Source organism: Grammomys surdaster, unplaced genomic scaffold (assembly GCF_004785775.1).
Source record: "Grammomys surdaster isolate TR1022 unplaced genomic scaffold, NIH_TR_1.0 126278, whole genome shotgun sequence".
Taxonomy (NCBI): Eukaryota; Metazoa; Chordata; class Mammalia; order Rodentia; family Muridae; genus Grammomys; species Grammomys surdaster.
The window spans coordinates 745,365-759,031 of NW_021621078.1; positions in this window are offsets into that span (position 1 = coordinate 745,365).

Consider the following 13,667-nt stretch of genomic DNA (forward strand, 5'->3'; position numbering starts at 1 on the left):
TCTCTCTCTCTCTCTCTCTCTCTCTCTCTCTCTCTCTCTCTCTCTCTTCATTTCTTTCTTACAATGAATGTGAACCTACCTGTTCATTTGTAATGAAATCCTTCATCTCCCATTTTGCTATCCAGATGACCAGGGACTAGCTGTGTGTCAGGAGAGAGGTAAAGTATCCCAAGTCTGCTGCTATGCAGTGGGTCTCCTAGGGCATCTGCTAAGATGCAAATCCACAAGCCATGCCAGGTGCAGTGCATGGGTGATTAGAGAGTGTGTGGGAAGGATGGTGGCAGCTGTCATCTGGCCATACTGCCAGTGCTCCTGATAGAGTTGCCAGAAGCCACTTCTGAGCAGTGGGGCAGTGCTCCTGTATGTAAGGGTATCTCCTGATGGCCTCCCAGAATGCACTGCTGTCTGGCCCATGCTCACTTTCTTTCTCTGTTGAGTAGTACCCTACTCTCCAGGACTTGATTCCAGCACCGTCTTAAACCGTCTTTACCCTCATCTTAGATTAAATGGCTGTTCAGAATCTACTGGACCCCCACCTGTGTGATCAGGTGTAATCCTCAGCACACAGTGCAGCCCTGAGGTGCTGTGGGATGAGAACACTAGGAGAGGACAGTATCCAAATGGTTGGTTGGTAGGGGCACGTGTTCTGATCATTAGATTCCTTTCGCCAGACACCATGAGTCACAGAGGAAACTTGAGTTCAGATGGGGCCTTGCCAGCTCTGAGAAAAGGAGTTAGGCCTAGGAACAGGGGCTGCTCAGTGGGATTTTGTATTAAATCAGGTGAGACGTCAACGTGCCTCACAGGTTTTCACAATTATTCTCTCAGGCAGAGCATAACCCTAGGCTCTCAAGTGGGAAAATCCCGAAGCTAAAATTCTTTGAGCATTGACATGATGCCAAGGGGAAAATTCTGTACTTGACCTCCTGTAGATGTTGGGTCTTAGTCAAAGCAGAGGTACCCCCTGCTGTAGCAGTACACACCTATAAAGGCCTCTGAAGTACTCTGGAAGCTTACATCAGAAAGTGAGAAGTTGAAGGCCAGCCTGGGCTCAATCGTTGATAATCTGCCCTAAGAAACAAAATAATCAACAATAAATAACACACTAAAAAGATGACATAAAACAACCCTATGACTATGCTGATAAGTGTGAAACACTTGGGTCCCAGCCCTAATATCTCAGCGTGTGTGCAAATACTATAAAACCCAACAACAACCCCACCCCACACAAAAAGCAAAAACAAAACCTAAACTTGAAACGCTTCTGACCTCAAGAATTTTGGGCAAGGAAGACTCAATCTACAGCATCTTCGTGGTGGGCTGTGGAGACTGACTAATGGGAATTGGGGAATGGATCTGTGTCCATGGTCCAGGTAGCCCGGGGTTGAGCCTCTGATCCCAGTCATCCTGATACTTCCTAACCAAGGCAACACCCATGGTTGAACACCCAGAGAAGCAGCCAAGAAGGAGATTTAATGACATTGGAAATCAGGACCTGGTGCCTGATGAAATGGTTCAGTGGTGGACAGGAAGGAGTCAGTGTTTGTATAGCAGTGTATAGAATGTTCTAGCTTCCTGTCTGTTGCCTGGGCAAGTCACTTGGACCAAAGGCAATTTAGATCAGAAAAGAGTTTATTTGCTTTACACTTCGAAGTCAGCATCCATCACTGAGGGAAGTCAGGGCAGGAGTTCAAGTAGAAACTGAAGATGAAGCCATGCCTACCTGCCTGGATTTGGCACTGACCACCCTGGGGTGGGCTCTCTCTCATCAATTATCAGTCAAGACCATCTCCCACAGACATGGGTACAGGCCAGTCTGATCTGGAAAATTTTAGAGTCTTTCCTCTTGCCAGATGTTCTAGGTTGTGTCAAGTTGACAATAAAAACTGACCAGCACATTTGGGGAGGGGGGCTGGGAGGGAAAGGGAAATGCTACAGTCAGCAGGTGGCATAGTGATTCAGAAAGGCTGGTGTTAGCATCAAGACAGTGCAGCTGGCCCATCACTCAGGTAACCATCCCTCTTCCATCTACTTAACATATTTTCCTTCGGTTCCAGCCATTGACACAGGCTCCGGAGGAGGACACTCCTTTTGCGTTCTTACTGTGGCTATCGTCTTAGCTATCATCTGCTTCCTTCCTTTAAAGTTTCCGTTGATATCATTCATCAGTTATCAATCTCAAACAACAGAGCCTATGACTGGAATGTCATTTCCATCAAAGCCAAGGATGGTTAACCGACGACAGCATGTGGCGGGGCACCTTAATGCCAGCTCAGGGTCTCTGTGTCACAGGGGCACAGTCAGGGGAGACTGGGAAATTCTTGTGTCTTTGCTCATCTTTCCCTCCCGCTCATCACTTGCCAGATGTTGTGGCTCAGATGCAACACAGTGCTGATCTTGGCCTGGGTAAGGGAGGGAGTTGCACCCCATAAGGGGAAGAGGGGTTCTCCACCCTTGTACAGAGGAGGAGTGTGAGACTGACAGAGAAAGGAAAACCTCAGAAGCCACTGATCTTGTGTCTGACTGTGGCTATCAGTAGTAACCATCAGAATGTGGGGAGGTGGCAGCCACACCCACCAGCTACATGATGCTTGGATGACATTTTGTATCTCTGAGCCTCATTTCCTTATCTGGAAAGTGGATGACCTGTCACTTACTTTGTAAAGATAGCATGGGAATTCCTACAGGAAGTCAGCTACAAAATACTTGGCACACCATAGGTCCTTTCTCCTGTCAATCATTCCACAGTTCTTAATTAGCAAGGGCTTCCCTTTCCAGGAAGTTTATGCGGATATGCATGGTATTTCTATATTTTGGTATAGGCATAGTGTATCTCTCTAAGATTTTAGATTCATTTTCTACAGAAGAACAACATATTTGCATGATGTAATTATATATATATATATATATATATATAAAGTGGTTCTACTATCAATATTTCCCATTTCTTTTGGAAAGACTATAGCTTCAGAGAAAGTCTCAAAGCGACCCATAGTCCCTAAGCATCAGTATCCTTCCCCTAAAGGCTCACCCTATCTTTGATTATACAGACTTACGGCTGTCAAAAAGTCTCCTACAACTGCTTTGTGGTCTCTTTATTGTTGTGCACAAAGCCAGCATTTCACAAATGCTGTGTGTGTGTGTGTGTGTGTGTGTGTGCGCTATTCATGCCTTTATTACTATGTATTATTGTTATTGTTGATGAGTCTGTGTGTGTATGTGTGTGTGTATGTGTGTGTGTTATTCATACCTTTATTACTATGTATTATTGTTATTGTTGATGAGTCTGTGTGTGTGTGTGTGTGTGTGTGCACAGAGGTCAGAGGGCAACCTTTCACTTTGTTCCTTCATAGCCATCCATCTTGTTTTCTGAGATGAGGTTCTCACTGGGACCTGGAGCTGGGCTGGCTGGCCAGAGAACCCCAAGCATCCTCTCTCTTGTCTCCACTCTCCAGTGCTGAGGTTCTAAGTATGGACCATCACACCTAGCTTCTTGAATGGATGCTGAGGTTGAACTCTGCTCCTCTTGGTTGCATGACAAGCACTTTAACAACTGAGCTATTGCCTCAGCCACCATGCCTTCACATTGGTAGGTCCTTAGAGCTCGCTTTATGATGTCTCATCCCAATGCTGTTCAGCTAGTTAGAAAAACACACACCCCTATTTATCATTCCAACTGTTGCTTGTGATTCTTTCTGGATAAGATCTAGTCTCAGGGTAGGAGTCAGATCCTGCATCCTTCAGAGCATCTAGAGGAATCAGTGAACCATGGAAAGAAGCCCACTCTCCTTTTGAGCTCTCTGCTAAAGATCAGAATTCGATTCCAGGCCCTTATCATTTCTTCCTTTCTAGACTATGTGGGTAGATCTTTCCTATTTCAAAAGCAAAAGCTGTGATATAAATGGGGTGCTCCTGCACCACGTGGGAAGGAAAAAGTGACCACAGTTTACTAAAAGAACAGAACAGTTAAAAAGAGTGTCCAGCAGTTAAAAAAAGGCATCCAGACAAAAACGATTCAAATAATCCCCAATGTCTGTGGTTACATGTGCACTTACAATACATATTCTCACAACTCCAGAGACTCAGGGATAAAAGAAAGTTAAAAATCATAGAAGCAAAGTGACCTGGGCAAACTCCTACAACCAGGAAGTGACTGACGATTCCTCTAGAGAGCTCAGGTCCAGGTGAAAATCCCTCATACTTTGGATATTCTGGACACTCATGTGACTGAGCCTCAGCTTCTTACCTGTGGAATGGGAGTGACAACTCTTGGGAAGGACAAACGTGAGACCAGAGCAAATGGCTTACATGACACTGCTAGGCATGTGACATGAGATGTGTTCCCAGTACTAGCCGGGGACTCCTTTCTTTCTACCCTACAGTGTTCGGTTCCCAGACCTCAATGAAGCTTGGAAGAAACTTTTCTACTGAAATGTGTACGTTCCATAATTATCTTAATATTTTGACTTGTGAGCTTCTTTTTCCTGGGAATACTGGCTCCCCTTTGAGGTGGTAGCGCTGGTGAGGCCAGAGGCACTTGTCTTAATTCCAGTAAAGTCATTGAATAACAAGCAATACATTTAGGGAAGGTCCCCAGGAATCAGAAACACCTAATAAGACAACGCTCAGGTTAGGTCTTAACCCTTTGCCACTCAGGCAGAAGGAATTCTGCTTGCTCAAGCAGGATGGGGTAGGAAGAGAGAGTGAGCCACTCCTCCCACCTGCTTTTCTGAGCCTCTCACAGAACATCTGTCTTTTTCTTATTTAGCTCTGGAGAATATCTGTTCCCCCTGTGCCACTGTGAATTGTTCCCAAGGCTGTGACAGGAGAGAAAGGTCAGATGTCTAAAATGTTCCCATGTGTGCTATGACTTTTGTGCAGGGCTGCCTCCCACTCAGGACAAAGCCAGGGCCCCTAACCATGCTACCCAATGGTTCAGAACAGCACCCAGGCCCAGCACTTTCTCCCACCCTTCAGTTTTCCCTGTCTGATTCTGACTCGAAAGACGTTGATCTTCTGAAGGGGTTAAACATTCTCAGGAGTTTGAGATCTGGATTAGAAACGAGACCTGAAAAGTCACCAATGAGTTTACAGTCTCATAGTTTTTGATTCCTCATATCTCATTGCATAGGACTTCAGTCCTTCAGAGGTACCTACTTGTGCATATACATCTGTTTTGGCCCTCGGTTTTTGTAAAGGTAGGGGGATTATGACAAATACCACTTGTGTTTGTCCCTGGAGTCACTGAGACATTTCATGTAAGCACTGCCTGTCACATGCCCACAAAGAGTCTTCCTCACCCTGCTGTGGGCAGAGAGGCTGATGGTGATGGCAGTGATGATGGAGACACACTTAAGGTGTTCACACTGGTGGATGCTCTATGGCCATCACGTAGTTGATCTTAAGTAATTCCTTTGCGCTCTCTCTCTCTCTCTCTCTCTCTCTCTCTCTCTCTCCCTCCCTCCCTCCCCCTCCCCCCTCCCCCTCCGTCTCTCTCTCTCTCTCTCTCTCTGTGTACGCGCACACGTGTGCACACCTACATGTGTGTAGGTCAAAAGTCAGCTTTGGATGTCATGCCTTGGGAGCCATCTACCTTGTATTTTTAGGGAGGGTGTTATTGGCTTGGAACTTACTGATTATGTTGAATAGGTCATACCGACAGACCAACGAGCCCCAAAGATGCACTTGCCTCTGGGTCTCCAATGTGGGAATTTACAAGTGAGTGCTTTCATACCTGCATTATTTTCAACCCGTGTTTTGGGTATTGAACAAAGGTCCCCATGCTTGCATAGTTAGCCTTTTATTGACTGAGCCATCTCCCTGTCTCAGCCCTAAGCAATTCTTGTCATTGAGCTATCCTGTGCAGGTTCCCACTGGTTGTACTCTAGGGCTATGAAAGAGATGATATGGTTTGTGTATGGGGCAAGGGACCTGTCAGTCACAGAAGTGTTTATGATAGTGTGGGCTGGACTCTGCTTTCCCACAGAGCAGTTGAGGCAGGGTTGGCTTGGCGTAGCGTTTGAGGCATAGACCCACTCAGATCTTCAACAGTGGCAAACAATGGCACCTGAACTGATGAAAGCCACTGCCCTTCTTTTAACCAATAGCAGAGACTCCCAGCCCAGTGGGTCACTTCTAGAAGCCACAGCAGAGCTTATGTGCAAGTCATCTCTCCTTCTCTGGTCCCAGAGTGATTCCAGAGTGGCATTGGAGATGGGAGTCTAGGGATGGTGCTGCCCCCAAAGAATGAACCTCAAATCTGGAGGGGAACCCGTGTCCCTTGGCAGGGAAGGCAGATCACATGTCTTTATAAAAGGCTAAGCTACAATCACCCTTCACTCTGGATCACAAAGCAACAAGTCTTCAAGGACATTTTCTAAGTGCATGTGTTAAATCTCAAGGTTATTATATAATTAAAAAGTTTAATATCTTGAACAATAAAAATCCTATATCACTTAAGTACTTTTCCCTCCTATAAAGTATCGAGGGGGGTAGGTCGCTAGAGAAGAGAGAGAAAGAGGGGCAAAGATGGAAATAAGAACAGAGAGGGAGTGTTCAAATATCACTTAATGCCTAAATGTCACGGGCTTAAAAATTCAACAGAGTTCTCATGTATTCTTTCCCACAGGGGCTACTCTTTAAACAATGACCTTTAAAAAAACGAAGCAAACAAACAGCCCCAATGCTGGTGACACATGTCCTTTATCTGTGTGGACATTTCACTGCCCACAGCAGTGATGAATCTAATATCAGCCCAAATGGTCAGTATTTTGGACAACGGCTCTTGGGTGTCTCCCAGGTTCTTGAGGACCACGTGTGGGGGAGGGATTGATTCCGTTCTGGATTCTTCCATGATGAGATCGTTTCGATAGTTGCCATTTCCTGTGGTTGTAAAAATTCCATTTTGACCTTCTAGCTGTCATAAGTGATTTCTAGACTCTGGAGGGAGGGAGGGCTGGCGTGCAGAGCAATCTATAGCAGCAGATATCAATTAAAGAACAGGTGCTCACTCCCGGAAGATCACAAGGAGGAGGATCGGAAGCTGGCACCACCTGCTGGAAAGGGCACCTGAAGTCTGGAGACAGGAAGTCTTGCCTTGGGGGCCATAATAAACTCTCAGAGGGAGCTACCTGGCCAGGGAATGAAATGTTTTCAGGTGATAGCAAACAAAGCAGGTGGATTTTTGTCGGGTTTTGGGAGGAGTCAACGCTCTCCTGAGAATCCCCAGGAGGAAGTTACATTTGTAACTTCCAACAGATGCAGGAGGACAAACTGAAACTTTTTTGTTGTTACTTTTAAGCATATCTGCACATGGAAATGACCTTTCCAGGCTAGTCCAGTGTAGAGTCAGGGTGGTTAGGATTGTTTTGACAACATTTCCATGTATTGAGCCTTTCCAAAGACAGAGGGTCGTTAATTGCTGAGGAAGATAATTGAGAAATTTCTTTTCAGAATTCTGCTGCATCTTGGATGATTACAAAGATCCCATTTCCGGTCCTTTGTATATCTTTGAAGACTCAGGGATAACAAACACCCATTCTGGCATTAAAGGAAAGTTGACCTGCAAGCATTTGGACAGGCTGCCTCTGGTACTTTCCTTTGAGCCGATCTTGAATATATGGTAATAACTCTTATCTAGCTGCCCAGTGACCACTGCAAAACTGAATGGGCCAAGCCTCTATTCTTGTGTCCTCAACAATGCTTGACTCACATAGCCATCCCTTCCTACTCCCCCCACCTCTGTCTCTGTCTCTGTGTCTGTCTTTGTCTCTGTCTCTCTGTCTCTGTCTCTCTCTCTCTCTGTCTCTCTCTCTCTCTGTCTCTCTGTCTCTGTCTCTCTCTCTCTCTCTCTCTCTCTCTCTCTCTCTCTCTCTCTCTCTCGGAGGAACAGCAGTGGCCACCTCTAAATAAATGCTGGGGGCTGTGCAGCCCAAAGGCATCTCCTGCAGGAGGACCTAACTGAGGACAGCCTGAGAGACCAAGGATTGCTGACGAAGACAGTGCCAGCCAATTGGGAACTGTTGTTTAGAAGAGATGCTTTCTTGGGACCAATGGGGCATGGGTGGAGGGTATTAAAGGAGCTTGCAACAGTGTTCAGGTGAGCTTGCTGCAGCATTTCTCACCTGCTCCCAGAGTCTGTGTCATTGATTCAGCTCACCTCCAACCTGCCAAGGGCAGGTAGCGCACAAGCGACATGTGTGTGCACTGCCACACCCAGCTTTTTATGTGTGCTTAGGATCTACACTCAGGTTTACATGCTTGTGTGACAGGTACTTTACTGGCTAAGTCCCCTAGAATGTAGCATTTTCCCAGTGCTCCTTTCCCACATACCCACCATTATTTCTTCTTAGTGTTCTTTCCTGTTTTCTCTCTATGTTTTAACAGTAGAATTCTCAGTAGTCTTTATGCTGTTGTGCATAGTGATTGACGCCCGTAATCCCAGCTGTCAGGATGCTACAGCAGGAAGATGGTGAATTCCAAGTTAGGTTGGGCTATGCTTGAAGATCCTACTACGATAAAAATGATCGTGTGTGTTCTTAACCTCATCCAATCCTTGGTAACTTGATGCAGTGCTATGTCTTTCAGGTCCATGAAAGGTGGCATCACACACACAAAAAATCACTATAGTGTTTGCTGAAATGGTTGGATAACCACCCTTTCATATGGTTAACTTAAAGGCTTCCAAGTTCTAATGCCCATAAACTCTGGCTCCTTCTTCTATTTTCCATCCACCTAATAAATGTGACAACACTGTGCAATTCCTATTCCAGAACCAAATCCACTCTACCTATGTGCCAGTTTATTTCAGACAGTAGCAACTCAGTTGTTCGTGATCCTCAGTTACAAAAACCTTGGCATTGTCCTTGACTCCTCTGTCCTGTGGTACCAACATGCAAAATCCATCTTGAAATCCTATCAGCTCTAGTTCAGAAGACATCCAGCGCTCACAACATTGTCTTTGCCTTGTGTGGGCTCAGTGCATCCTTCTCTGTTATTTTCTTCTGTTCTTGGCTCCAAAGCAGCCAGCAGACTTGCACTAAAAGAGTCTAGCTCAAGTCAGTTTTTTTGCTGAGCACTCTCTCTGCCGCATGCACACTGGCCCCTTGCTTTTCCTGCTGTGGAATGCCTTTGCACAGAGTAACTTCTCTGCACGGAGAACCCCTCCTCTGGGTGGCTGCAGGATTCTTTTCCTCTACTTCAACATTGCTTCACTTTCTAATGAGCCTCCCCAGAACACCATTTTCAAATGGAAGTCCCCTCTCTGACCCTTTTGTGTTTGATCTTGTCTTCCTGGACTGTGAGGGGGTGGGTCCTCTCTGTTAAGCTCATTTTCTGCAGCTCAATACCCAGAACAGTGTGTGGCACACAGCGACGCTCAACCCATCCCTGCTGAATGAATAATGAAGTACCTGGACCAGCTCTGTGGGAGCATTAATGGAGCTCGAAGATGCCCATGGTTTCTCAGGAGAAAATAAAGAAGGCAGCAGTCATCAGGGGATGCAGCTGACTTTCAGGGTGGCTACACTGTTACATTGGTACTCATGCTTTGGGACCAAATGTTTCTGTTCCCTTCAGCATACAACAGAGTCCTTGCTACATGCTGTGGGTAAATAAAGGTCTCACTTATTGTCTCGGAGTTTGTACTTCAGGAAGAGACAGGGGAGTTAGATCATGGGAACAAATTGAAAAGTAGGACTGGAGAGATGGCTCAGTAGTTAAGAGCACTGACTACTCTTCCAGAGGTCCTGAGTTCAATTCCCAGCAACTACATGGTGGTTCACAACCATCTGTAATGGGATCTGATGCCCTCTCCTGATGTGTCTGAAGATAACTATAGTGTACTCATATACATAAAATAAGTAAATCTTAAAAAAAAAACAAATTGAAAAGTAGACTCAGACGAGGTCTGAGAGAGTTAGGGCTTCAGGGGAAGACTTCTCATGGGAAGTGGTACTTGAGGTAGGATGGATGCAGGATTGACTCTTGCCTTGGTTATTGATAGATGTGACCATACTGATGCTGGGAAAATCTCCAGAGGTCTGGTCTTCACTGGGCTCTGAAGTCACACGACTACATAAATAACCCTCCCCTCTGCTCTCAGTTTTCTCATCTGGAATGTGAGAAACTGGATCCCAAAGTCCTTGAGATTGCAGACTCTAATGACTACGATCTGAACCAGACACTGGACCTAGACCTCTAGGCTACTTTCTCTCCTCCCTGGGGATGTGGTAATCATCTCCCTGTCATTTCTATTCTCCAAGGTATTTCCTTGTCATATTTTGCCTTGTGTCTGTGTTCTTCACAAGGTTCTTGAAGCAGGTCCTTGGTTTTCTTTATACAGAAATCTCACATAGCTTCTAGAATAGGGCCTCGGTCACAGCTTGCTCAGCAAAGATTTGCTGAATCGATAGCATGTTGTGGTTCAGGATGGAGTGGATACTGGATTCTGGAGAAAACGTGGATGTGAATTTGTCCCTCTTGTCCTCTGTAGGAAAAACACAACAGTGCTATTCTGCTGTGGGAACATGGAACACAAACTGGATTCTGTGTAGAGGAAAGAGTAGACACAGAAGCTAGACAGGCCACTCGGGCCATTGTCAGCTGGGCAGCCTTCACCCCACTAGTAAACTTCTTTAACCTTCAATTACTTTCTGTAGGTAAATGATACCCTTGCTCATCAGGGGAGCAAAAGGGTTCCACTGAAGGCCCTTCTATATCCTTGACACATCATGTTGGGGAAGGTAGATGCCAGAGATGGCAGGAGAGGTTTCTTGCTTTATCCAGAGCGACTTTAAGGGCATGGATCACTCTCCAGATCTGCTTTCCTGTTGGGGCATTGGGCTTAGCCACTTCCTCTCTGCTCCCTGCATTCCCTCCTCTTGACCATCTCTGTATAACACTATAAAACAGAAACTGCTGTGTTTAAGATCATGAGGACTCAAGACCACAGATACAAGTGTATTCTGAGTCATCACATTTCCTGCTGCTAGGACACCAGCCCTTGGTGTGTGGGACCTGATCAAGATACTCTACCAGTGCATTGTGGGTGGACCTGGTGCTCTCTGCTGGAAGCCCACAGGGCAGATTCTAAACCAGGAAACCACATGCCCAGACTAAGGCCCAGCAGTGAGCCCAACCTCAGGGTAATCCCTGGAATAGAATGCAAACAAGGAAGGGAATTCTCCAAGGAAGAATGATCACTATGTATCATTCGGAGACTTCAGGCTTCAAAGCAGAACCCAGGCCTTGGATCTAATATTCCTCCTGTCAGTGACTAGCTGTGTGTCTTTGACAAACCAATTGCCTTCTTCTTGTGGCTTTCCTCCTGTCAATGGGGGCCAGAGCAGTCATCTGTAGAGCTGTTGATTAAACAACACACACATTGGCTCATTATAGCCACTGCATCAGAGCTGTCTTTTCTGACCCAGCTGCTCAGAGAGGGGGAGGCTATGCTATGCCACTTCAGAGATAAGAAAGCCAAGGCTCAGGAATATGAAGCCTTATCTTCACAGGTGGAGGAAGACGTGGTTGTCATTTTGTCCTAAATCTTACATACTCTGCAGTAACTGTAGGACCTACTGGAAATGGTGGAAGTACAGAGCAGGCCTCCATAGGGCCCCCCCCCCCCCGCACACTGGGGCCTACAGCAAACACTCTGTGGTAAGCACTAGAGGTGAGGTCAAGCTTCATCAATAGAGGGCTTCTCAAGCTACTGCTAGCTTTATCCTCTGTGGCTTGGTCCTCCTCAATCACACCTTCTTGAGAAGTCCCCTCACAACCTACAACTGGCCTGTGGAGGAAGGTGGGGAGATACCCTTGAATGTCCCACTGGGAGTGACTTGTACTTTTTTCCTTCTGAGTAGATTATTCCCCTCCATTTGGAGATACTCCCACAAGGGACTCTGTAAGCATCACTTTCTCCAAATTTGCATGCCGCAGAGCAGAAGGAGTAGAGTGGGCAAGTGGGTGAGTGACTTCCTTTGGGCTACACAGCAAGAGGGTCTCTGTGGGCCTTCAGTGCCTTGGTGGTGTCTGCCTTTAGCAGGGGACAGCAGATGCAAGGATAAAGACCCAAGCCTGTAGTAGCTGTAGTAGACCCACTCACCTTTGAAGATTCCGTGAAGACGTGGGTGGAGAAGCTTCTACCTTGGCTTTGCTCATTAGCTGGTGGATCTCATCATCACAGGAAAGTGTCAGCCTCAGACACCTGGTCTCTGCTTCCCTATAAGCACTGTCTAGGCTGTGACAGCATGTGTCCATTTCCCCTCAATTCCAATACCCTTGTGTAACTGCCAGAGCTTGCTTCTTCAGGTTAATAATGCAGGCACTGGAGCTCAGGAGACTCTAGGGTCCAGGATCACAGCCATGTTTTCTACCCTGCTTTGAGGAACAGTTTTGCAGGAAAAGGTCTCAAGTATCGAGGGTGACAGGCATTGGGTACCAGGTCTGTGCTCTAGCTCCTCCAGTCCTCTCGGCACCCTTGCTGGGTGTCTTTGGCTTATAGTCAAGGGAGCTGATGTCCAGAGAGGTGACTGGTCCAACACCTTGTACTGTTGGGAGCCAACTCCTAGCAGAAAGCGGCTATCATCTTTGCAGCCATCTCAGGCCATATACCCTGACAAGAGACTTGTTTTCAACAGCCCACAACAGCTGAGGACACTCTGATAAACATCATGTTTTTCTCACATATCTTGTTTTGCTGTTTAATGCCTCTAGCTGCAAGGCACACATGGTAAAGTGTCTTCAGCTGTGGTCCCCTGCTTATGCTTATATAGACCCAGGATTTCCTTTCAATACACGGGACTTGAACAGACTCTCTGTCTTGTCTCCATTCTTTTCATCTCTTGACCCTCCATCCCCCACTCTCTCTCTTGCTAGACCCTGACCTGCGGACCATAGCAGCAGCTCAGGCCGGGACATTGTATTGCTTGTGGAAGTGGAGACCGGCAGCCCTGGTGCCTAAGCATGGTCTCTCCTGGTTTGTGGTGGGAAGGGTGATCAGGAAGGCTAGGTTTGCACTTCTGCTCAATTATGAGCTGGTCTTAGGCAGAGTAGAGTCTAAATTAACTCCTTGCCTCTTCTCCCAGGCTTTATTCTGTGGTAAAAGGATCTTGAGTGGAAGCCAGGAGGACATCCTGCTGTAGTGGGCACTGTAAAAGAGAAGGCAGGTTTTATGAGGAGAGTTTTATAGAGACAGGTTGAAGAGAGAACAAGCTAGACACAGGGAGCCAAAGAATGAGAAGGAGTCAGAAGATTAAAATATGTTGCTAAAATTAGTATGAGGCCAAGCAGAGCAAATTAGTCAGGCCAAGAGAGAAGCTAGATTGAGTCAGTCAGCTTGGAGAGGAGTTGGAGCCAGCACGGCTGAGTTGAATGAGCCAGCCAGAGTTCAGAAAGAACCAGGAAGGGGTGAGATTATTCAGCAGCAAGTCTCAGAGGCTGACAACATTCTAGGCCTAGGTAAGATGTGTATGGAGGCTAGAAGCTTCCAGAACTAGGCCTAGGTTAGCAGACTGAGGCTGTGAGCCTCAGAGATAACAATTTCATCAGTCGAATACAAGTTACTTTTACAGGGCACCTTCTCAGTTCCTGGGCTGCTTGCTATCTTCTTCTTCTTCTTCTTCTTCTTCTTCTTCTTCTTCTTCTTCTTCTTCTTCTTCTTCTTC